Below are 26,924 nucleotides of genomic sequence, written 5' to 3' on the forward strand. Positions count from 1 at the left end.
TCGATTGAAGAAAGGCACCAACCAACCTTTCATGTGCCAAAAGGGTGACAGCCGACCTCCCCTACATGTGACGAACCCCCTACTGGCTCCTCAAAAAAGAAAATAGCCCCGAGCCAAGAATATTCCCTTCTCCCTTGCCTCTACGTGAGCTCCTCCTCCCCTCCTTGGGCAGCCTACCTCCCCACTTTCCCCCTCCTCCTCCTACCTCCGTTCCCCTCCTCTCACTCCCCCATTCCGATGGCACAGGCCTGTTGTTAACCCTTCCGTTACCTCCCTAACCTAGAAGGTTGCAAAACTCCAACCCTAAATTTCTTATTAGAGCATCATAGATCCCTTTCTTCTCCAAAATAACACAAGCCATTCTCTAAGATTTTTCTATTTTTATTTGCCTCCCAGCTATGGCAGAGGTGAGGGCTGAAGGTGTCTGCAAGGTTGAGAACTTAGATAGTGTCGAGCAACGGTGATCCACCTTCCCCAGAGTCCTATCATGCACCCTACGCAAGGGAATATATATATCTATATATATATATATATATATATATATATAGAGAGAGAGAGAGAGAGAGAGAGAGAGAGAGAGAGAGAGAGAGAGAGAGAGAGAGAGAGAGAGAGAGAGAGAGAGAGGCCTCCTCTGCAGGTGATTAGCCATGATGTCCTCCACCACCCTTCTATAGGGTTCTGTTCATGCAATCCCTTGAGTGCCAAATGGCATCTTACCTTTCCTAGCACATTCTTTTTATCTACCTTTTTTTGCTTCAACCTTCTTTCTAATGAAGCATCTCCAGTCATTCTGTCTAATAAAGCATTAAAAAGGATTGGGTACACCCTATTTTGCACACTTCCCTTTTGATAGAGCGGGAAATCGGTCAGTTTTCATAACCTCTACAGCAGGAGAGCTCCAGGTCGCCATAGCCAAGTAGCTTCTTATCTACTGCTCTCTCACTCTCCTCTCAGCCTTGCCAAGATGCGTGAGATCTTGCACGTGCAGGGGGCCAATGCAACAAATAGCGACTGGCTTTGCTTAAAAGTGGGAGAGAGAGATAAGACGATAAATACAGAGAGAGGTCTGTGTTCGGGACGTCCATGATGAGAGATGCCCCAAGCCTTCGATCCTTTCTTCGTCTTTCACACTCTAGTTGAGCGAGCTGCATAGGGCTAGAAGCTCCGTGAGGTTGTGAACTTGTGAAAGAGAGAGTGGGTACGCGACGTACATGAGAGATGCTGATGAATAATGAAACCACTGCTCAGTTGCATTACTCAAGCGTTCATATGTCCCCTGCAAATACGGGAATATCTTCCTTAATGAGTCGCAGAAATTTTGGAATGATCGCAATGTTTACATGATTACAGTGTAAAGTCCAGAAGAAACATAAGGTTCAGAGTGCACTACCGACAGATCATGTCATCTACTTGTACTCAAGAGTATAGTTTGACCGATGGAAACACCTGAGGTTACTCAACAAAGAGAAATGGCTTTCATAGTTAAGTGGTCTCTTGTGCATTATCCACTGCACATGTGATTTATCAGAGCTTGAGAAATCCACGGAGGGCCCCGACATCTTCAAGCACAATGGAGAAGGACGTAGTAGCAGCCCTCCTCCTGCGTTTCAAGCCTCACATGCAGAAAATGGCATGGTGAGTGCAAACTTTGCTCCTGCAAGGTTAAACTACCAATCGATGTTGTGTTATGCGTGCGTGCGTGCATGCGTGCATGTGTTTTCCTCTTCTTGAGGTTTCCCACCAGTAAAGCATTACGAAAATAATGTGTGTGTGTGTGATATTTTTATCTTCAATTGCCTCCTTCAATATAGCCTGCAATATAGTTGTACAAGACTGATCACAGGGTTTGTATTCTTGGGCATCAAAATTAATGCATACACTAAGAAAGATATGACAATATGATTGACAAGGAGACTAGTCATCTCTCTCGAGAACATTTCTGATGATTTTGTGTATGTATGATGCTCACAGATAGAGCGCATCACAGCTATGGCAGCCAAGTACATTGGTGACGGTGGGCGACATTTTCTGCCTCTTCACCAACAGGGTCAAGAAGCCCACTAGATGCAGCATTGCAGGTCCCACTCCCCACAATGGGAGGAGGGGCTCCGTCGGCTGAGCCAACAATTGCAGAAATAGCGGCACCGCCTTATGGATTGACAGAAGCCGAAAAGCCCTTGGTAGTAGAATTGGCAGTGGCATCTATGGAAGAGCTTTTACAGGTGGCTCAAGCTGGGGAACCCTTGTGGGTAGCTGGTGGTAGTCAAAAGCCTGGTGCTGTCCAAGTGATGGAACAAGAGGTATACCTTCAGAGATTCCCAAGAGGGATTGGGCCCACGCCTCCGGGCCTCACTTCCAAGACTTCCCGACACACAGGACTGGTCATCATGACTTTTACTTCTCTGGTGGAGTCTTTTATGGATGCGGTATGTTTCATATTCAGGTGCATGCATGGTTTCATAAGGCTGGCACTCTTTATTTCAGTGTAAGAATGCATATGGCTAGGTTGAATATGGCTTGATTAAGAATTGAAGAGTTTTGGTCATATTTCTTCTCTACTTATTTGATTTGATGGCACCACATTGGTCTTAGCCTCAGTTGATCCCATGGTTGGAATCTTGTTTAATATAGCTTAACCGTTTCTCGTTTCTAGAATCGTTGGGCTGCAATGTTCTCTTCGATCGTCTCAAGGGTAAGAATAGTGGAGGTCCTTTCAACGGGGGTTGCTGGAACTTATGATGGGGCTATTTAACTGGTAAGTGAACTTGTAAAGAGATGAGTATGTATCTGCTATTATATAATGTCAAGAACTTCTTCTAGGGCAGCCTATGTAGAATCTTTTGATAACCGAGTGTGGTTGGTATTGTCTAGAATCTTCTCTTGTACAAATAGGTACTTGGTATGGTGGACTGGTTCAATGGACAGTGTTCGAACAGGCCCCTATGGGCAAATCTTCTGCCTTGATAACTTCGTCTTTGGCCAGTCCGGAGCTGGCAACAAGTGGGCCAAGGGTCACTACACCAACGTCGCGGAGCTCATTGATTCTGCCCTTGACGTTGTCCGCAAAGAGGCTGAAAACTGTGAGTGCCTTTAAGATCTCATTCTATCATTCTTTATTCTATTTTATTATGTGAAATGCTGTATGTCATGCCTTCTTTGCCATTTCTCCGATGGTACAGTTCCATTTATGTATGGTATAATGATTCTGTTATCAGTTTTGTTTATATTTGACAATGTAGCTAGCCTCAATCGTCTTGTTTGAAAATAATGTTCACATCTTTCCTCAGTGAAGGTTTTAAGAACAATGTTTTGATCTGTCTTCAATGAAGGTTGTCAGATTTCTCTAAGTGAAATTTTTATCGCTGCTGTTCTAACTTCTCTAGCTTCGTAGTATCCCCCCTCACTTGGCAGACATTGGCTTTAGATCTACGCTCACCACTCCCAGCCAGTGCTGGATTCCAAATTTGTTTCAAGTTAGCAAGGCTTTGCCACAAACTCTTTCTTCAATTCATGTTGATCTGTAAATTGTATATTGTTTCTATGCTTGAGATGTTTGTCTATACGCTATGATGCAAGCTTCTGTAGTGGCAAAAGCTTCAATGTCTTCATCATTGTGTCATTAATCCTACCGAACTGGTTGATGGTGTGTTGTATACTTGGAATGCCGGGTTTTTTCTTTCTGTGGTAGCTACATCTCATAAAAAAGCTAGCTTTTCTCTATTGATCAATTAAATCTGTGACTGCTTTCTTTGAGGCCTTTGTTTTGTAGTTCAAGTTCGCATTCTCAACAGCTTCCTTGAGCCTCATTTTATTAAGCTTCCTCTTTTTAGACTTCTTCGGCAAAGATGATGACGATGCAAGGAGGAGTGCTGACACTCACGATGGGAGGCCAACACCTTGGAAGCGAAGCGATTGCCAGACAAAGGGTGGGTTCTCAGTTCACTTTAGGCATGACTCATTTTTACCTGCTCAATGCCCTTAGGCTTTAGCTATGGCATTCGAGTCCTGACCTGCTAATCAGTGATGTTTAGTCTTGACGTCCCGAACTGCTAGAGCTGGTGTTCGATCGTGTGCTGGCCTCCCATCGTGTGTTGACACTCATGATGGGAGGCCAGCACCTTGCAAGCGAAGCGATTTCCAGACGCAGGGTGGGTTCTCAATTCACTTTAGGCGTGACCCTGCTCAATGCCCTTAGGCTTTAGCTATGGCGTCTGAGTCCTGATCTGCTAATCAGTGACGTTTAGTCCTGACGTCCCGAATTGCTAGAGCTGGCGTTCGAGTCTCGACTTCTTCCAACACAGCCGCCAACGCTGTTGAGTCCCTGAGCCTCTCGTTGTCTATTCAATGCATTAAATCGGCTTTTAGATCATAGTTTGAAGCATCTATCGGTAGTTACACTAAATCTTGTCACATTTTGTCAAATGTTTTCAGGCAATCTCAAAATCTAGCTTAGATTTTGCAAGTTAGTGATACTCACAATTTTGGGTGGTAGTGTTGTGTTAACTCAATAAAGAATGTACTTAATCTCAAACTAGATGTGTGAGATCATCGCGTTAAAGATTTTAAGATCGTTAATTTCTTTTACATGTAGCTACAAATTTTATAGTATCAATTTCTCACATGGTCATATGGCTTGACCGGGTGTGTTATCTTGAGCTGTAGTTTCTTGCCAAGACACGTTTAGATTACCTTGGGTTTATGTGTCACACATACACAATGTTTTTATTTTGTATATAATTACAAATATAGACACGTCTACCATACGTTGGGTCTATGTGTCACACATACACAATGTTTTTATTTTGTATATAATTACAAATCTAGTCTCAATTTGTCACATGGTCATATGGCTTGACTGGGTGTGCCATCTTGAGCTATCGATTTTTACCTTTAGTTCTTCTAGCTATCTATATGGCTTGATCGGGTCTCTTGAGCTATCCATTCTTACTAAACGTGTAGTTGTGTTTCTTTTTATGATAAAAAGCGTCAAAAGATTTTAAGATGGTTAGTTTCTTTTACATGTAGTTACAAATTCTGTAGTCTCAATTTCCCACATGGTCATATGGCTTGATCGGGTGTGTTATCTTGAGCTATAGTTTCTTGTCAAGACACATCTAGCATATCTTGGGTCTATGTGTTATACCACCACTTTGAAGTTAGATTCCTTTGACTCTATTGAAAATGTGTTTGATTTTAACGTGCAAGATAATCCTTAAATCCCAAGTGGGAGGCCAAGAAAAGGGTATACTGATTTTTTTTTAGAAAGGGGTCTTCGTACAAAAGGAGACTCTAGCAAAATTTCTAAGATTTATAATTTATGTACAAACTCAAAATTAAATACAAATGGTGCTTTTTTAAAAGTTTCATTTTGCTTAAGCATAGACGTGCATTCATATCACATATAATGTTTTTGGTTGTTTAAGATTATGCATTATTTGTTATTTAGAGAACAATCCATTTCATATGTGTGCCTTAAATCCTAAGTGGGAAGCCTACTAAGTAGGTGGCTAGTATCATATATTTTGAGATTGAGATTTGTATCAGTTTACAAGGAAAATGCTATTTGTTTTTTGACAAATTACATTGAAACGATTGGTTTATTTTAATTTAATATTCATTATATTTGTTGTTTTTCATGGTTTGTTCTCTTAACATCTATTGTAAATGAAAACACACTACAATGTACACTTTTGTTCATTTGCAGTTCAACATGTATTTTTGCAAAAGTACGTGCTTCTAAAATTGTTATGTTACTACTAGTGGGTCATTACATTCTGTACGAAATCCATATGAGGGGGGATGGTTCATTGCGAGAACGTCCATATGTTGTCTGTATGTAGGGGGGTAGGTTAGCAAGTAAGATATCGTACATAGGGGTTTTTTTTTAATTTTGATGCACGCAGGTGACATCCCCCCATTACTAATAGTGAATCCCCCGGGGCACAGCATTTGACATTGGCTTTTGCGGCAAAGTGCTTGCCTAGATAGAGAAACATTCTTTTGTTGGCTCAACTGACCCTTAGGAGTAGCACACTCCCTCCTAGCCGGGGAGTTGCCTTACGTGCAATAGAGGCGCTAGGAAATGGCAAAGAAAATTATGAGCTCCTCAGATGTATGATCTAAATTTCTAACTTTTCAAAAGTAATAAAATATATATTGAATTGCCTATCTATCTTGTACATTCTTTTCAATGTGATCTCTGAGTCTTGTAAATTTATTGAACTTAGTGTTTGATTTAATAAGCGGTGTCCTTTTTGCTTTAAGCAACAACTCAGTATAAGTGGGGCCACTGTCAAGGGGGTGGGGATGGGTCGATGGGGTTGAAATGATGCTTGGACAATTGAATTGAAGCTGCACTTGTGATTTTCTAGTGTCGAGAGATGCAAGCAAGGCCAAAAAGGGCCAAATGGGGGATGGCCACAAGGGCACGTAGATGGCCAGATAGACAGGGACCTTGGCTGGCCCATCTATGCACCCTTGTGGCCAGCCCCCTTTTGGCCCTTTTTGGTCTTGTCTGCAGCTCTGGACACTAGAAAAACACAAGTGCATCTTCAATTCAACTGCTCAAGCACTGACTAGGTCCATTGTGGTGGAATTTACAATGTGTTTCTGCATAAACACCTCATTTCAAAGAATATCTGACCATTTTTGGTGTGTTGGGCCCTGTCTGGCCCATCTGCGCGCCCTTATGGCCATGCCATTTTTTTGGATTTTTTGGCCTTGTCTGTGCTCCAAGACACCAAAAACAATCAGATTAAGTTTGAATTTAATTATTCATGCATAGATTCACCGCCTTCCCCCTTCAGATCGTGGACTCAAAGTTTATTCAATGCATAGATATTGCTTAACTTAAACACATTAAGAAGCCAAAAAGGCAAATGATTTTGGAGACAATAGATACATAACTCTCAATCATTTTGTCATTGCAAAGTTGTCTGAGTACAAAATTAGGGTGGGTAATACAAAAAGGTAGGTGTCACTTTGGCTAATGATCGAAGTCCCGCCGCAATTGGCGTGCAAACTGCATGTCCTTTGGTTGTAGTGTCACTCTCTTTGCATGTATGGTACAGAGGTTGGTATCTTCCAACACAAAGATGATGTGGGCCTCTATAGCTTCTTGAATCACCTCCAATGCAATTGCTTGCATTTTGTACTAATTGCCATAGCTTTGGAGCACCTCCTTCACTATGCAAGCAAAGGGCACTCATCAAAATAGCAGCTCCATTGTCTTCTGTGGGACAGGTGCCTAACCTCATTCCTACCTTATTGCACACATAGCGCAAGAACCATGAATATAATTGTCAATCCATGGGACGAAGCTGACTTGATTAGTGCATAGAGGCTACAAGAGGTTGTCAATCTCTTGGAAAACAACATACAACTCACATCTAGCTCAAGCTACACTCAAATGACAGAAATCACCAAAAGCTAGTCGCTCAACAACAAATCATAACCGTTACAACATCAAACAACATCCAAGCATTACGAAATTTCTAGGAAATGTTTATAAGACCTAAGCACACATGATTATAGTCTCAAATCTCACTTTAGATCAAGTAAAAAAATTGCAAGTATCAACAACAGTGAGTTTTTGACCTAGTTGTTTTTGACCCAGAATGCATCTAAATGCTTAGCAATGGTGCCCCAATACTAGCCTATACTTATTTTATGATTTTTTAACTTAAATCCTACTTATGATGAAATTAGGCCGCGGTTCGGTTACGTCAAAGGCTACGGACTACCATGAAATGTTTACGTCAACGCGTAGAGCTCTTACCTGCGGTTGCAATGCAACAAACAACATTGCAATGTGACAACTGGGAAGGGAGTAGGAAGCACGAGAAGGAGAGAAGTGAGCGCTGTTAGCTCAGGCTGTGTTCTATTATCCAAAAACTTGCAAAATACTTACAAAAATTGGCTTTTATACCTTAGCCAAGGTTTCTGTGGTCAAAACTAATAATTTGGGAGCTCTAACTAAAGATTGGTTGACACAATCTGGAAGCTTGTAGCCCCGGCTTATCAGCTACACTATTTATCTCAAAAATAAGAGCTACAACATTCTCGATTTATCAAAATAATAAGTGTTTTTACAATAAAAGCTCCGAAAAATGTTATCCGAGTTAGCTTGCTGCTAACATTCCCCCCTCCTCGACTGTGTCGTCGCTTGACACAACTTCATGGTCTGAAATAGTCTTTGGGTTGACGGTTGGCGAGGCAGTCTTTAAGCACATGTAGGGATCTTTCATATCTGATTCGTCTTTCTTTGTCAGGGACTTGCAAAAACTGCATGGTGACTCTGTTTTGAAGTTCAATGGCTGCATAACCAACAAACCTTGATGTAAAGTTGCTAATCACTGGCCCAAATATCTTCATCCGCCATGTGAAGAAATTTGTATAGAATGCCTCTTCAAATGCCAACATATTGCTAGATGGCAAAAACATACATATGGCATGGAAGCCATAGATGATTTCTTCTGAAGGCTGTCCACCTAAATCATAGCATAGACCTTTGTTGACTTTAAGGAAAGACATCCATGGTGCTCTTGCTTGCTTAGGATCGTGAAAAGTTTGAATGCAGGTGAGCAGCATTCTGCAGATCTTACAAAGAATTGCACATGAAAGGTCAGGGAAGCTCTTCAAGAAGGTCATGGTGCCTGTTAGGGTTTTCACCATGTATTCTTCGTTGCTAGTCTCTGCTCTAGAGCTCGTAGTCGTGGGTAGTTTAGCCATGTTGGACTCTTCTTCTTCAGTGCATCATGTGCCTGCCATGTCCTTATCTTGGTACATGACAGAATGTAGGGTTCTTTTGTAGGGCTTCAGGTGCTCTTGTGAAGAGACTTAGGTATCTAGATTTCTTGTTCAACTAGTTCCTTCTCCATTTTGGGTGGATATCATCTGAGCCTTCTACTTGCATATCCTTGTAAAGTCTTTCCTTAACCTATAGTAGCTTCACCTTTATCGATGGGTAGGGTAGTGATTGATGATTCCATTGAGCATTGATTTGGTTGGGAGTGAGCTGAGTAACATTTACTAAGTGGATAACTCTCAACTCCCAATCCATTGCTGCTTTCCATTCAAAATCTGCCTCTTGGACCATCTGCTCCAGTGCATCTTCCTCAGCTTTAGAAAGCTGGACCATTGGCACTTGCTCGGCTTCAGTGATTGGTACTTGAAAATTTGACTCTCCTACTAGCCCTTCTGACGACTGTGTTTCCATATCAACAAAAGAAATTGATGGTATGTCGATGGTTGACTAATTAGAGGTTCCTACCTTCTTCCGAGTTTCTATTTGTCCCTCTCTCAAGCAGCTGATTGACTCTTTTTAATTCTTCTATTTCCTTGAGAAATTGCTCTTCTCTTTGAACCCGCATCAATGCAAGGTATCTTTTTTGCATTTGTTACAGCTTCAACTCAAGTTCAAGGTATTTGTTCCTCTTTCTAAAGTCTTCTAGACTTCATTTGTTCCCTTGATTGAGGCTACAATGGGGTTTTCTCTTATCTGTCTTAGAAATGCCGCTTGATCATTGATTCGTTGCTCTGAGTATTGCAAAGAGGCATGAGCTTCATCTAGCTGAACTTGGATCTTTTTTACTAATAGAGCAGTGGTTAAAAGTTCATTGGTTACTTCTGTCAGTTGTTGTTGATCTTTGCTTTTGCATGCATGAGATAACTTTATTAGGAGCTCTCCCAGCTCTTCCATCTCTTTCTACTATTTCTCCTTTGCAATCTGGTGTATTTTTTCTTCATTTTTCACCTCTTTAATCTTCCCTTGAAGATCTTCAATGACGTTCATTCTATCTCCTAGCTCTCCTTGTAGAGCATCAATCACTTGTTCCACCTCTTTAGCCTTGGCACTACGGCTAAGTGTTGATGTTCTTATCTTGTCTGTCATCAGCTGCATTTGCCTTGCATACTCAATTACCTGCGTGATGACTTCATCAATGGTTTCTCAGGCTTGAGGATCTACCTGGGGTTGTTTAGAAGTTTGGGTTGTTTCGATTTGTGGCTCTTTTGTTGGTGCTGTGGCTTCTGCTTGTGGCCGTGGAGGTGGCTCTACTTCTTCTCCTTGAGGCTTTGTGGATGCCTCAATTGCTCTGGTTTCTTGAGGCTTCCTGGATGCCTTAGCTGATTTTGCTTCTTGAGGCTTCATGGATGCCTCCGCTGTTGTAGAGGAAGGTCCTGCTGTAGTTGTTTTAGCTTCCTTGGGTTGTTCAAAACTTGCTTCTTCCTATTGTTTAGGCTCTTTTTCCTTTGCTGTGTCCTCTTCCTTAGATTTATCTGTTTGTGAAGGCCTTGGACTTGGCATGGGATGATCTTCTTGTTCCATAGTTGGTGAAGAGGGTCTTGGAGACATCTCCTCTTGGTTAGGATGTGACTCACTTTGTTTGGCAGCCACTGCATGTCTCTGTTGCTCAGTCGCTTCTTCCGTTGCTTTTCTTTGAGCTTCTAGAGCTTCCTTCAGCTTTAAAGCTTCAACTTCCACATACATCCACTCGAGCAGATCTTTGGGATCCTCTAGAACCTTCTTTGCAGGGTTCTTGGTTCTTGGTTCTTGGTCCCTTTACCTCTCTTGAACTCCATCTTTCGGGGTCTTCACCTGCAGCTTGACGGCTCCTTTTGTATGCTTGCTTTTCTCTTTCAAATCTAGCCCTCTTTTGCTGTGGTTCCTCCTGGTGAGCTACCACTGCTTCCTTTTTCATTGCTTCAATCCTTGCCCTGGTTTCCTTGTTGTCAGAGCTCTCACTGCTATGGGCTTCATGGGAGCTTTCTACAGATTCCTCATCTGATTTGTATACTCTCTTTGTTGATTTAGTGGTCTGTGGCGGCAAATTGTTGGCCATGACAATAGCATGATATGCTATTCTTGTTAGCACTTGTGGAGTGCCCAGATATGTGATCTTTCCCTCTTCCTTCATGTCCTTCACTGTTGTAAGCACGTACTGCGCATGATCTATTGCGTACCTGGTTGTCGACTTCAATACTTGAGTGAAAGTAGTCACAACTGCATGGTTTGGAGTTATTTACCATGGTGGTCTCTTTGAGAGGAAGTAGAAATGTTGATGGTAGAGGCAAGATGGATCCTCCACTTGCCTTTGGATGAGATCAAAAAATGTGGTAGCAGTAGTATCTTTGGTAAAAGTACCTGTTGTTGTCCTTCTATCTCTTACCCACATAGTCGTACCTTCTGGTGGCAGCTTCAATGCCTCGACCACTATTTTTAGTGATCACCACTTCAACCTTTTGCCCCTTTTGATCCGTAATTTGGACTAACCTATCTTCCTTGATTGAGGATAGCAATTCATATGCCTTTTGGAAGTCCACTCTGCATGGTTCTTGTTTGTAGAAATCTTGAAGCCCCAGCCTTCTGTTGGCTTCCTTGGTGTCTGGCTTTGCCGCGACATCATAAACCTCCTTAGGTAGAATTTGTAATTCTACCTGGTGTCCTTATTCACTCTTGAATCTGCTAGTGAAAACCATTGTGTTGTTTTCTTTGAGCTGTTCTTTAGACAAGTAGGTTGCCTTTGCCGTCTTCACTAAGCTTGGATCTAAGTGGTACGGTGGCAACTCCTGCAGCTTATCTTTCTGGGACACCCTTTTCTTTGCCTTCTCAGCCACTTGCATTGCTCCTGTTAAGTGAATACAATGTCAAAGTTAGAAATTCTTGCGAATTCTCTGAAATGCCTTGAGTCTAACTTGCTGGCAAATGATGTCCATTTTGCTTCAAATCAATTTTGGAGCATGCATAGAACACGTAGAGATCAAAATCATATAGTTCAGGCAAAATTTGCAACAAAAGTAAATAATCGTGATTATTTACAGTTGGAAGTTTTTTCCAACTTTTTGTATTTTTGACATCATAGGCTTGGAAATATGGCATTTAGATACTCTGTGTGAAGTGTGGGCTCATTTGAGTGCACTGGGTGGAAATGGTGCCAGATTTAGGCTTTTAGACTCTAAAACAATAAATATAAAGAGAATTTGAGTTTTTGAGTTCCAAACTTGCTCAAATCTGATTGATGGGCTTGGAACATCATGTTCTTTGGTCACATAAGGTCAAAGTTACAAATTGCATCCATTTTGGTAAAAAAGTAAATAATCGCAATCATTAACTTTTTCATCAATTTGTACATTTTTTGTTGCAACTTGGTTCTAGGCATGATGTAGAGTCAGTGTGTGAGATATGGGGTGGTTTGGATCAAAAAATGTGACATTTAACTCAAAAACTGAATTGAAAAGACTTTGGTGCGTTTTTTTTGGCAAAATCAGATTTTTTCTTGATCATTTTGACTCATACTTGACATGTGGCATGTATAATAGGTGTGTACAAGTGATAGGTGAAGTGAAAAAAATAAATTCAAGCCAAACAAGCATAAAAGCAAATAATCGCAATTATTTACAACAATCACTTTTTTTTTTCAAGAATTGACAATTTGATGACCTAAACATCTTTAATGCATGTAAAACAAGTCCTAAAATGAATTTGGTAAAGTTTGATCATGTCGACATCACTTCGTGCTCTTCTTGACTCTAAAACCACCAATTTTTGTGACTACTTGGCATGTAGAGTTGGTTAGTCACTTTTGAAGCTGTGGACTTGTTCGCTACATAGTCCTAATGCTACTCATCTAGTTTGGGTCCATTCAGAATCAGTTTGATTTCATATGTCAAACTTGATGCTTTGTACCCTTCGAGCTATTTTCTGTTGTTTGAGAGCTTGCTTTGACTATTTCCATGAAACCATCTAGGTACTTTGTGTATAGACCCAGTCTATAAGTTGCCCGTGGAGTCAGAATCCAATTCTGACATATGGAAAAAACCTAGATTATTTACTTGGGACCCCCCCCCCCCCCCCCCCCCCCGCGACCCTTGCCAAATGGTCATTCGGTGATATGGAAGTGTTTTATTATATAGGGGCATGGTATAGTTCAAGTCTCATCCAATTTGGTTGAGCTAACATGCCGCTATGGTCAATTTTGTGTCGTAGGACTTCGTGCACTGCTGGGTTTCTAGGGTTTTTTCCTGAGCCTAGACTTGCTACCCGGACATTTAGATTTGTTCATTGATAAGTTTAGAACTTACCCCTCATGTCTCGTGTGTGGGACGGTGCTGTAAAAGGACGACTGTAGACTTCGAAAATCACACGCGAAGAAGGCAGAAAGCTCTCTCCTCCAAGAGTGACTAGTGGAAATGAGGTGATTTTGGGCTACCTTAGATATCTATAGTCGGACTTCCCAAACTATTTTTCCCTAGATTCCCCTATTAGTCCTAATAGGCCGTGAAATCTATGTTAGACTCAAAAATTTCTTAAATCAAATTCCGTTAGCTCATTCTGCAAGAATTTGCGAAAGTAGGCCCTTGGCGGCTTAATTTAGGTTTCCCGCTTCCATCTGTTGATTCGATTGAATTTTTTTGTGCCTGTCCGCCTTGTTCTTCTGATCATCAGCGTATCTTCAATTTCTCCATCTGAGCTCATTTGCTATTTATTATTATTGAAAAATCAAAAAATAAAATAAAAAATACAATAAAAAAGAAAGAACAAAAATCAATAATTAAGAAAATCCATTGAGAAACACTGTTTTATTAATTTTTGGTGGATTTCTCCATTTTTAAGTCCCAATATCAAGAAAAAATGATGAAAATAATTAAAAAAAGGCTATTTGATGATTTTCTGATAATATATACATTATTTATACTCATCGCGGAGATGTTATCAGTTAAATTCCCCTGTTATTGATTTTTTAAAGGATATTATTAGGTAATTTTGTAAAAAATCACACGTTAACATATCCAACTTTTTCCTCCCTCTTTAAACATTGCCCTTTATTACTTATTTCCCTTCCACTCCTCCTAGATGGCGTACTCCTGGACGACTTATGCATGGGTTGACCAATTGTGTCTATGCATAGCCTTGGTTGGCTCTACCATGCTTCAAAGATCAATGCAATTCAAACCATTATGCTGTGCAAGAGTTGGGTCTTGAGTAATTAACTCAAGGGTTTCTGTGGTCGAGGTTTCTTGTTGCTGTTCCTTAAAGAGAAAATCTTGTAGCTTGTGTGCTCTTTGCTTTATTGTACCATCAGGATGCTTTGACATGTTGAATTCATGAGTTGTCGGTATCAATGATGATGGTTGTTGAGTTGCTTGTGTGCTCTTTGCTTTATTGTACCGTCAGGCTCACCACTGGTATCTTGGTTTTTCATTGAGGAATTGTTGTGGTTGAGTGTTTTGAGACTTAACTCTCCATTGCTTTATCAATTTTACAATTTGTGGAGAAGATAAGTGCTCCTTTTTCCTCCAAATCCATCTTGTTTTAGGTTCCCTGCTCAAAGATGCTCTTCTTTGTGTCTGTAAATTTGGAACCTTCTTCGGTACGTTAGGTGATGTCTTGGGCACCCAAATTTGGGACGGCTTGTCCGTGAGTTGTGCATTTGGTACTCAGATATGCTTGACTCCTTGTATGCTACTTGTAACATTTTCTTTTCTAGAGGATGAAGATGATTTGTTCTGTTGGTAATCTCTTTTCCATTCTTCTTTTCTTGGTGCAATGGGAACAATGAGTTGTCTGCCTTTAGGTGATACCTTGAGTTGATTGGTATCCCAATTTGGTATTGCCTTGTATGTTCGCATCTATGAGATTCCAAGAACCATTGTTTCATTCATGTGTTCATCTAGTAAGCATACAAACTAATGAGGGCATGAACATTGTTATGAGAGCAAATCACACCACCCATAAAGTGCATGTAACACAACCTAGATCAACATAATGTCAATGGAGGACACAAATGACACAATAGGCACATAGAGGAAATCTCTTCATCTTGTCAGGCTGAGACCATCCTACATATACAACACTCTCGAACGCCAACTAAACCACAACCTAGAATCTCACTGCTCTCAGCTACACCACCTAGCCACATACACACAAACGGAAGGAAACCCATCAAATCATACCAGAATCGTATGAAACTCAAGGAACACCATCCCCTCACTAGGATACACTTGTCCCTAAGACTCTACACCCAAAACCCTAGCTCTAAACCCATCTACAGAAAACGCATATAAAGATAGATCCAAATTTGAAAAGTGTCCGAAAATGAAATCTATGAGTACCTATGCATAGCTTATGTCACTAAAATTCTAATAACTACTTGCAGACAGAAAACAAACATCATTTGATATGCTTACGGCCACAAGTAGCTCATAGATGTGTGAGCATGTATGCTCCGTTCCGCGAGGAATGCTTGGCGTTGTCGTGTAGCTCTTGCCAAGACTAGTGCGATGGTGAAGTCGGATTTACAATGCAATGAGCGAGCGGGGAGTAGCGCCAGGATGAAGCTCACGCTCTCTCTCTTTCTCTCTCACACACAGTCGACGGCATCCATTTATCTATGAAAAGTTGTTTTTACAAAATGACCTAGGTACCTTGTATACTAAGGTCACCTTAGGTTAATCAAAAAATAGAGTTTGAGGGGTCAAATGGCTTTGTATTTACAATTTGGAAATGCCATTGCACCCCGGATTCTGCTACTAGACTACCTACTTATTACAAATGACGTCTATGACCATAATCCTCAGCATTCCATAACTCTCAGAGAATAAGGCTTTGTTGAGTTATGTTATGCTGTTGACCCAGCTGTCAACACTCCCCCCTCCGTGATCATGTCGTCCCTGACATGACTTGGTTGTCGATGTCATTGCGTTCTTTGTTGTTGTTTTGTTGTCGTGAAGAAAGTATAGGCTGTAGCCTTTGAGTTTGTCTTGTTCATCCAATCCGATGTACATAGTCTTCACATGATTCAGGAAGATCATAATTGATGATGAACTTTATGACCATAATCCTCAGCATTCCATAACTCTCAGAGAATAAGGCTTTGTTGAGTTATGTTATGCTGTTGACCCAGCTGTCAACACTCCCCCCTCCGCGATCATGTCGTCCCTGACATGACTTGGTTGTCGATGTCGTTGCGTTCTTTGTTGTTGTTTTGTTGTCGTGAAGAAAGTATAGGCTGTAGCCTTTGAGTTTTTCTTGTTCATCCAATCCGATGTACATAGTCTTCACATGATTCAGGAAGATCATAATTGATGATGAACTTTATGACCATAATCCTCAGCATTCCATAACTCTCAGAGAATAAGGCTTTGTTGAGTTATGTTATGCTGTTGACCCAGCTGTCAACACTCCCCCCTCCGCGATCATGTCGTCCCTGACATGACTTGGTTGTCGATGTCGTTGCGTTCTTTGTTGTTGTTTTGTTGTCATGAAGAAAGTATAGGCTGTAGCCTTTGAGTTTGTCTTGTTCATCCAATCCGATGTACATAGTCTTCACATGATTCAGGAAGATCATAATTGATGATGAACTTTATGACATCCATGCTCTGAGCTGCAACATCTGTTTTTTTCATTATAGGTCTATTGCCAGATCTAAATTAAAAAATAACCCAATCTCGTTCCGGTTGACTCTTATCATGATGGTTAGATACAGCTCCATCCATCACTTGCTCTAGCAAATCTATCAATTCTGAGTATTTGTGATTCTCAGAAACAACTTCTACAATCTATAGAATTGAATGATTGGCTTTCAGATCTTGTGAGCCAATGATAACTTTGTAAGGATTCTGTAGACATTGTATGGCTAAACCTTCAACTTCTTTAGGCCAAGCTGCACTCCAATGCAAAGTCTGTCTGTCAGGCCGAATCTAGGAGATAATGTTTTCTGACTTGAGGTTCAAAAGCCATATTCAACATTCAATCCATCTCATCAAGAACAAGATATCTAACCCTGTGAAGGTCGTTTTTGTCTATGATTTGTGTATGCTCTTCTTTGTTGGTGACTCCTTTGTTCTTGCATCAAGGTGATCAAAGTTGCATTTGCCACTGTTAGCTTTTGTGTGATTTGTAACTCATGATAATGCTTCTACTTGATACATGACTTAATTTTAGCTCGACAAATCCCAGTTAATTCCCCAAGTTAGTAGCGTGCATCCAAAGGGTTTATCTGAAATCATTCATGATAGATGCCATCTATGAGCTATTATGGTCCATTTGCCCCAAAATTCATATACATGATGTACAGGGTATGTAGATGGCTATCATGGCTTCAGGTTTCAAAAAAATGAAGATTTGGCTAGCTAGGGTTTTTTTTAAAATAAAAATAAAAATTATTAACCCTTAGCTTGTACTCTCTATTTGTAGCCTCCTGACAAAGTTTGGCTTGATTTGGACTTGTAAAGTCACTTTTTTGTATGTCAGTCTCGAAGATGATTGATAGGAATCTCTGACATCTTCTGGCTACCAAACACATGTAGAACCAATGATTATGATTATAATTGGGCTTTACCCTTGTTTGCTCTTGCAGACATCTATCACGAAACATGATTGAATTGTCATTTCCACCCCTTTTGTTCTTGTCAGTATTGTTTGTCCCTTTTGTTTGTTGGGATTCATTAAGTCACATACAAGATAGAATATTTATAGTATAAAGACCTACTCCTTGTATATGGCCTTGTCGTCGTGTGAAGTGTCTGATGGCAACTTTACAATTGATGGGTGCTTTTGTTTAGTCACATCACCAACTTTCTTTGTCCTTGTAGACCATCCCGGAGTGTTATGACCATTCTCGGTCATGTTTGGCCTCATGTTCTTGTTCTTGCTTCTCTTTGTATTGCTCAACATCTCTTTAGTCCTTTCTTCATCTGGATTATGAATTTGTTTTTTGTTTTTCTCAAGAAAATCTCAAAAAATGACTAAATAAAACCAAAAATAAACTCAACCAAAAAAAATTTCAATCTAATATAAATCTAAATGCTATGTACACTATACACATGTCCCTAGGGGCTCATATATGGTTTTTGTCTCCGTACTCCTCTTGTAACACTATTATGAGGGCATATACTTTGAATTTTGTCAAAAAAATCATCACAATCAAATGCAAAAATTCAATACAACTCACAAAACATTTCCCTCTAATATTCATATATGAGGTCCACATTTAGAATGCCTCCCCTCCTCCCATTTTGAGTCCTCCTTGACGACAGGGTATCGCCAAGGGTATGTGTTGTGCTTGGGTAATCAAAAAATGTGCCTATGCAGGCCTTGTAATGTAGCCCTATTTTGCATACACAGTCAATGCATGGAAAAGATTTATGATGTGCAAGATGTGGGTATAGGCAATTTGCTTATTGTCATTTGCCGGCGAAGCTTCCTATTCTAAGAAATGTGATACTCTTTGAAGCTCCTGTGTCGTTTGCTTGATGGAAGATTGTAGAGTTTTTTTGAAGGCTTACTTATATGTCTGATGCTTGTTTGGAAGCCAGTTTAGCCTGGTGGTTGGTTTTTGTATTTGGAATTGTTCCACAAAGTGGGTTCTCTTCTAATTGTACTGTAATCATAGGAGAAATTGAAAGAATTCAAGCGACAGTGCAGTAACAGCAGTGTTGTTGGTTTTTTTCCGGACCCACTTCTTTGTGATTTCTAGCTGTTTCATTGGTGCTGCTCATTTGGGAACCCATACTTGTCCCTGCTTTGTTTGTGTTTGAAGAGACTTCTTTGAGATCCACCTTGTCTTTGTGTGAGTTAGTGGCTGCCTTTGCTTCAACTCTTGTACTCTTGGTTGAGGATGAGATTCAGGCATCAGGAGTTGATCCTTTAACTGTTTTGGAATTCAAATAAATTCTTGAATTCTTTGTGCTTGAATCAACCTCTTGGGAACCCAAATCTGAGTTGCGAAAGATTGCAACTTTGTTTTTTCCATAGATGTTCTTGCAGGCTTCGATTTTTTTTCTGTTGGCATTGGATCTTGAAATTTTTTATCAGAGATCTTTGTCTTCTTGATCCATACCTGTTTTTGGCCAATCTGGCTCTTTGGTATCCAGATTTGTCAAACATTTTGGTTCTTACTTTTTGTTCTTATCTTTTGGCCTTCTTTGGTTGTCACGGAAGCTGCTAGTGATAGTGATGACTTGAGTTTCTGGTAAGGAGTGTCAAAAGAATCATCACTATCACTATTGTCCTCATCAAGGTTGCATTATAGCACTTTCCCTTTGTGGTTTGCCTGGTTATGGAAAGTTGCTGTCTGTTTGCTCTTGGATTGTTGTTTCTGGGATGACTTTTGTATCCACTCGAGTAAAGTGTTGGTAGCTTGTTGACAAGGCTATGTTCTTCCTGGCCGGGTCTATGGGCCTTTCCATGTGTTCATCTGCAAGCTGGAGCTTCATCCTTGTAGCCCTCACTACTGGTTTTTCCCATTTTTTCCAGACCTCTTTTGTTGCGATGGAAATGCCGGATCCGCTGTCAAGGATTGCCATGGTTTTTACACTTTGGAATTCCATGGGAAGAGTAGTGTTCCCATTTTCCCCCTCATAATACTCTCCAACCTTGTTTAATGGCACTGGTCTAGTATTTAGCTGAGGCATTTCAAGCTCTTTGATCCCTTCCTTGATTTGAGTCATTGGTTTTTTAACACCAAATTTTTCTAGGCATTTTTCCATGGTAGCCCACATGTTTGGTTGTGTTCTGAGAAACTCGGCTAACCTTATTGTACATGTGACTGGGGTTGACAAAATGTCTATCAACCCTTTTGAATCAATGACCTTGTTGGGAGACAGTCTCTGTGATGGGACTGTAACAACCTTTGAGGCCTCGTACTCTCCCATATAGGATGGTAGTGTTCTTAGCAAATAGGGTTGACTATCCATAGACTGTACAGATCCTTTGTCTCCCCAATACGATTCCACTTCTACACTCATTTGAGATCCAAGCTCAAATTCCTCTATTGGTGGAAGAGACACTCCTCTTTCATCATTCGTTTGGTTTACTCGTCTTCTTAGCCCACTTGCTTCATTGGCCTCTCTGACTTGTTTCCACAACTCGTCAAGATCATCTATTTCTTTACAACTGTCAGGTATAGTTATGTGAAATCCCTCGGAAGAGTTATCCATGGCATTCAATACTATCCTTGGATCTAACGTTGGGTCCTTGAGCTTTTGTCCGTGCTTTTGAATGGAATCTAGCTCTTTTTGTTCCTGGCTTGGTGGAATTACTGGTGTAGGTGGGACATGTATGACACCCTCAAGTTTTCCAACTTGTGGTTCTAGTAAATCTTGGGCTTTTTGAATCATTTTCTTGCACATTTCAAGCCTATCCTTTTTTGGTTCTGCATATGGATATGTCATCCATCTCTGTTCTTGGGTTTGGTTGTTGTTGAGCCGTGTTTCATAGGCTATTAGGAGGGCATCTAAATGCTCATTAACCTTCTCAACTAACATTGATCCTCCCGAACTAGCACTTCTTGGTTTCTCATATGTGGATGGTTCTGTTGGAGGTTGAGATGCCTCCGCAAGAGAAGATGCAACCCTTTCCTCATGTTGTCTTATCTTCTCTTCAACTTGGGTAAGCTTCTCAACTAGGGATTTCTACTCTCGCTCCCTTCGTGCTTTCATCCTAGCCTTTCTAACTTTCCAGCTATTCTGTTTGCTGTTGGTTTTTTGACTAGGTGCGCCGATCTTTGGCTCACCCGTCTTTGGACACATGTCAATTTTTGTTTTCTTTGTCTCTGGGTTCTTAGCAGATTCCTTTTGAGCTTGCGCTCTCGTAACTACTTGAACTGGTATTACATTGTCATTTTTTGAGCTACTAGGTAGCTAAACAATTTCTGAGACTATTGTCATGATCTTTCTGACTTGGTTTGGATTTTTTGGACAATTGGGGATCAAGTGAATGTCACCACAGTCTAGACAATAGGCATTCATTTGGGTGATCTCCATTTGAGGACATTGTTTGACCAAGCGGTTGCCATAGTTTTTGTGACAATCTGTCTCTGGTTGAGGAGCTTCTTCTTGAAATTCCTCTTGGCTGTAAATAGGCTTTGACCTAGCTAAGCCTCTATTAGAAATGAATCACAATGTCCTTTTGTCCATCTCGTATTTTCTTTCTTTAGGTCGAAACGGAAGAGGTGGAGGTTGTACCAGCCTCACCATTCCATGTGTTTCTCTCATCTTTTGTCTCTTTGAAGGGAAGTACCCGCTTTGGTTGTTATAATACATGGTAACTGGTACTAGTGCTTGTTTATTAGATTCTTTCATCATCAGCGTGTCTCTCATGTCTATAGGAATTCTAGCACCTGGCATTAGAGGTTGTTGTCCTAAAACAGGCTGTGGTCTTGCAACTCCAACTGTCATGGTGCATTTTCCATAGTGTATCTATGAGGAGGAGGTTCTACTAGAATAGGTTGTACATACCTTCCCCTAGAATATTCCATGCCATATTAACACTCTTCTCTCGTATGGTTTGTACATTCTCTCTAAATTTTTCACCATAGAGGTTCTTGGAGGTCAGATTTAACTAGAGGAGCAAGTCTTTGAGCTAATCCTTCTATAAGCTTCATTTACTCACTAGATACCTCTGGCTTTATTGTGGGTTGGGTTCTTGGTGAATCACTCCTCTAAGAAGATGTGTCACTCTCAGTATCATATCTTCTCAAGGTTCTGCTCTGATTTGGATAGGAGTAAGTTATAGGGGGTGGTGATGGTATATATGGCCTTGTTGTGACCGTAAGTCATGTTCTATGGTTGCATCTGGGTACAACGATGATCTATTAGGCAGATTTACTTGAGGATGCATGTCTGCCATCTCTGTGATCATTTCATCTCCCATTATTGCTCTAGAAGGGAATCCAAGTGGCTCCCATTTTGGAATCTACAAAAAACCTTAGAAATCTAGTAAAATTTGAGGGAATTGAACTTTTAGTGTTCCAAATTTAAAAAGGGGTGAGATTTGGCTTCTACAGGGAATAGGGAATGAGTAGGACAAAATTTTATGTGAAAATGCTTCCAAACATGGATCACAATCTATGTACCTAGTTGACATTTAGAATTGATAATTGGCCTCCCAAATAATTAGTGGAACAACTTTTTCAATAGAGACTACAACAAAAAAGTGCAAAAAGTTGATCAAAACACCAAAATTTTTCTAGATAGCCAAAAATCACAAAGCAGACACAAAAGTTTTCTTTTGGCTGGGCAGAAGTGGTTCAAATTCAAAAAGATTTGGGGAAGAGTGTCTCCATAACCAAGACTCTAAGTTGACCAAATCTCATGTCAAAATGAGGCCAAACATGGATTGCGATCCATGTATCTCATCATGATTTCTGAGTGCAATTTGACAAGTGGATAATTGATACAAATTGAAACCCCTTTCCAAAAGAACCATTAGCAAAAAAGTTTATAAAAGAGGTGAAAAAGGTCAAAACCAGTTGATAGTCAAAAACCACCAAAACAGACTTGAGAATTTACGTTTGGCTAACAAAAACTAGCTCAAATCCAAAACCTTTGATACCCTAACATCCAGTAAACATGATGATCCTAATGGTATCAAGAAAAGGCAAGTTGGCTTCCACACATGGATCGCAATCCATGTACCTTTCTTGAAATTCTAAACAAGAATTAGACCAGTGAGGAGCTCTCAAAGCAAGGAAGTGAAAAGAAATCTAGAAAGGGGTCTAAAAGGGAAAAATCAGTTTAGACAAAAAGGGACCAAAACAGAGCTAGGGTTTGACTTTTGTCCACCCTAAACAGACCCAAAATTTTACAAAAAAAAGCATAGATTTGAGATCTTTAGACCAAGGGCTAGGTGTGGGATCAAAATCACCCCATTTTTCCACTAAGATACTTGGATCGTGATCCATGTTCCTCTGAGACACACTGAGACCAAAATTACACCACAGTCAGAGATAGTCTCCAGGACCCTGGTGGTCTTTTCAAAATTGAAATTGGACTTAAGTTGTGGGTGCTACAAGTAAAATTGTGGATTTGGTGAAAGTGAGGGATAATATTTTGTCAATTGTAGGCTTGAACTAACAGAGCGACTGTAAACTCATAGCCATCAAGCATTTTTTACAGGGTTTAGGAGCTAGAGGATCCGGCTCATCAAGTAATTCAAATCGGAGTGAACAGAAAACAACCAATGAGGTAACAATGTTGGGGTTTTTTAAATTAATTCTTTATGTATTTGCGATGAGAAAATTGTATCAGAATAGAAATCCAAGCCTAAGAGACCAAGTGAGCAACATTTCAACTAAAGAGAGTGTGAATCAAAAACCGTTGCATCTGCTAGAAACCATTATAGAGGAAGGTCTATCTGATACATCATGGAAAAGATCATACACCATAATGGCTCAGGGTTTCAATAGGGTGAGCTTTAAGGAAGGAACTTCCATGGGGGTTTGTCCTTCTTGACCCGCATCGGATGTCATCAAGACCATAAACAAGGTTAAAGGGTGCAACATTTAAAGATGTCTTGAATGAAACTCTATAAGCCCATGGAGCGGCATGGAGATTCATTTTCCAATCAGTCCATCCTGAACTAACCACTTTAGTCAATACCGAGCTAAGAATTTTATTTGTGTGGTCAGCTTGTCCATTTGCTTGTGGATAATAGGGAGCCAATTTGTTATGGATGACCATAAATTTGTTCAGCAAATACTCAATTACCTCATTGAGGAAATGAGTTCCCCTATCACTAACAATTTCTATTGGCAGTCCATATCTTGTGAATAAATTTTTCATATAAGAATGCAATTGTGGTTCTTGCATCATTCCTTTGGGTTGCCTTGGCCTCTGCCCACTTGGTCAAATAGTCCATAGCTACAATGATATATTGAGCTTGGGTTCAATAAGCGGGTGGTTGTATTGGCCCAACAAAGTCTATACCCCATTTGCAAAAGCTCTAGCCCCCATCATTGGTCTTGAAGGCATGCTATCTACACGGGTTGGCATTTTTGCTTATTGACATGCATCACACCTTTGAACATATTCTTTAGCATCTGCAAAAAGTGTTGGCCATCATATGCCTGCCATTAAGATTGCTATTGTGGTGTTTTTACCAGAAGAGTGACCTCTAGATAATCCATCATGTGCTTGTTCTATAATGGGAATATATTCGTCTAAATTTTCACAAAGACGCAAATATTTATCCTTTCCTCTTCGATACAATTAGTTTCCGATAAGAGTATAGTCTCTTGCTTCAGTTTCAATTGCTCATTGGCGGTATTTACTCATATCCTCAGGAAATGTTCGGCTTGATAAGTAAGTAACTAGATAGTTACTCCACTTAGGAACAAGTGATATTTCGAACAATGTCACATGAGGCATGGATGCTTGTTTTTGGCATTGAAGACAATTTTCTATAAATGAGTGAACATCACTCCTCATGGTTGGCCAAAATACTCCAAGTCTCAAGATTCGCTGCATACTTTGGTCTTTCGTAAAGTGAAGTCCCACTATGGTAATATGTGCTTGACTTAGGTATTGGGTTTTCTCCTCATGATTAATACACAAAAGAAATATTCCATCTCAATTTATTTTGTATAGCCTTCTAACTAGTAATTGATACATAGCTGATTGCTCAATTAATCCAGGTGTAATAAAAAGTGGTATTTGTGAATCCACTTGAGCTATGGTCATCAATGATACCATATTTTCTGACCATCGGGGTATCATTTCCACGGAGAATAGATATACATCTGGTAGATCATCTCCTACTTCCTTTTGGTGGTTCTCTTCAAATAATTAACGATAAATGATCTTCTCTTTGGTGTGTGGTGGCCTTTTTTACAAATATAGTGAAATTAAATTCCAAAAGAATGATGAGCCATCTCACTATTCTTCCTGTGTTGCATGGCTTGTTGACCAAGTACAATAAGGCTTGGTGGTCCACAAAGAATAGAAACTTGTTAGCTAATAGATAACGTCTATACTTTTACGACATAGATCATTCCTAAGCCTTCCCTTTTGGTGGTTGTAAAGTTTTTCTCTACCTTATTCAACTGTCTACTAGCATAAGAAATAGGAAAATCAATTTTTTCGTATCCTAGTTGAGCTAGTATACACCCAATGGAAAAATTGGAAGCATCTACATGCATGTGGAATATCTTATTCCAATCTGGTGCTTTTAATATTGGGGATGTAGTGAGAGCTTTCTTAAGCTTCATGAAGGATTCTTCACAATCATCAAAGAGTGTAATCAAGCTATACATGGGTTTTGGAATTATAGCGTACATGTAAATGAATCGTCTGTAATATCCACAATGTCCCATGAAAGCTTGAACCCCTTTGACTGTTGTCGGTATAGGCAATTCAACAATAACATGAAATTTTTTCCATATCAGTAGCTATTCCATTTTTAGACACTATAGATGTTCAAGAATTTTTCCTTGTCTGCCCATAAATTTGCACTTTTCAAGATTTAAGCAAATCCTATCGAGTCTACATTTTTCGAATACCTTTTTGAGGTGTTCAAAATGATCAGCCCGGATTGACGAATGTACACATAGATCATCTATATATACTTCCAAGAAATTCCAAAGATCTTCTTTAAAACCATGGCTCATCAGGTGGTAGGAGCATTAGTTAACCCAAAAGGCATAACCCAATAGGCAAAAATACCCCATTTAGTTGCAAAGGCAGCTTTATGCTGATCTTTGGGATCAACCAAAAGTTGATTGTATCCCAAAAAGCCATCTAAAAAACTGTAAGCTTCTTTTATGCTACTCATTTCTAAAACATGCTCAGCGATTGGAAGAGGAAATTTGTCTCTAATGGTGGCTGCATTCACTTTCTTGAGATTGACACACACTCTTAATTTTCCATTTTTCTTGGGTACTACCACAATTGGATGCCCAATCTCTGTGTTCAATTTCATAAATGAATGTGGCTTCCTTTATCTTGTCTATCTTCTTTGATCTTTCTAGAAAATATTTCATTATAAGTATATGGCCTTTGTCTACTTGGTTTTGCATCATCTCTCATAGGTATGGTATGTTGACAGATTTTTGGATCTACACCCTTGAGATCTTTATAAGACCAAGCAAAGATATCCCGGTATTCTTTTAGTAAGCTTAATAAAAGCCCTTCTTCTTCTTCTTCAGTCAAGTTATTTGAAATGTAGGCAGGTCTAGGCTCTTCTCCTGGTTCAGCCAGATCTATCTTTTTTGCGTTTTTAGGTCCTTCGTAGGACTCACCCTGTTTTCTTAGCTCACTGATAGGTTGTTCGACTATAATCTTTTGGTTTTGGAGAGTATATTTATTGTAATGGGATGGAACGCTCATTACATCTTTACCCTCTTCCTCAGTTGTTTCCATTTTAGTGGTATACATCTCCTTCAGAGCTTTCTTCAACTCTTGATACTTCTTTTTGCGTTCAACTTGTGTCATGGTTGAATCTTTGTCCTGGTATTTAGGTTTTTCTTGAGTTTTCTTTCTCGTTTTTCTTGACTTTTTTGATATTTCTTGCTTTTTGTTTGAAGGATATCTACCCGTGATTTTGTCTTGCATACAATCATGTGCATCTATCTACATAAAAAACTATGTTCTACTAGAGACTGATGGAATAGGTTTAGACTTCAAGTTTCTGGTGTCTCTTTTTCTTCTATACCATTTTTTGTCTTCTCGGTTTTTGGTTTGGAAAGTCAAAAAAACTTTTCCTCCCCTCCTTTCATGAGTAGTTTAGCTCTCACATGTAATTCAATTTTCCCAATTTTTTTGCGATTAGCCTTGTTATCCCCACCTTCTCTAGAGTTTTCTGTAGATCATTCCATAAATATGGTCTAATTTTCAGCAGTTCTCCTAAAGTAAGAGTGCATTGAATGGGTGTAGACATGATTGAATGTATGTTGTCTACCTCTAGGGTCTGTTCTGTTCTTTTTAATTGAGTGGTTTTATGCACTATGGATTCGTCTTCTTTATCTCCCAAGTAAGAGGGTAGTGTTTTTAGAGTCATTGGTTTAGAAATTCCTAAAGCTTCAAAGACGCAATCCCCATACAAGGATTGTGCATCCATGTCCATATCAGGAGGTAGATTGTCTAACCAAACTTCCTCTGCAGGAGATGACTTCAAAGTTAGTCTCCCATCATTAATCTCTCACACTTCT

General features: G+C 39.9%; 1 pseudogene; it reads left to right on the top strand.

Annotated features, from left to right (window-relative positions):
* The first annotated feature begins 2,093 nt into the window (after positions 1 to 2,093).
* On the top strand, positions 2,094 to 3,094 carry LOC147432269 (uncharacterized; annotated as a pseudogene).
* The last annotated feature ends 23,830 nt before the right edge of the window (positions 3,095 to 26,924 follow it).

The sequence above is a fragment of the Adiantum capillus-veneris genome, chromosome 20 (genome assembly GCF_014529385.1).
Source record: "Adiantum capillus-veneris isolate H3 chromosome 20, ASM1452938v2, whole genome shotgun sequence".
NCBI classification, from domain to species: domain Eukaryota; kingdom Viridiplantae; phylum Streptophyta; class Polypodiopsida; order Polypodiales; family Pteridaceae; genus Adiantum; species Adiantum capillus-veneris.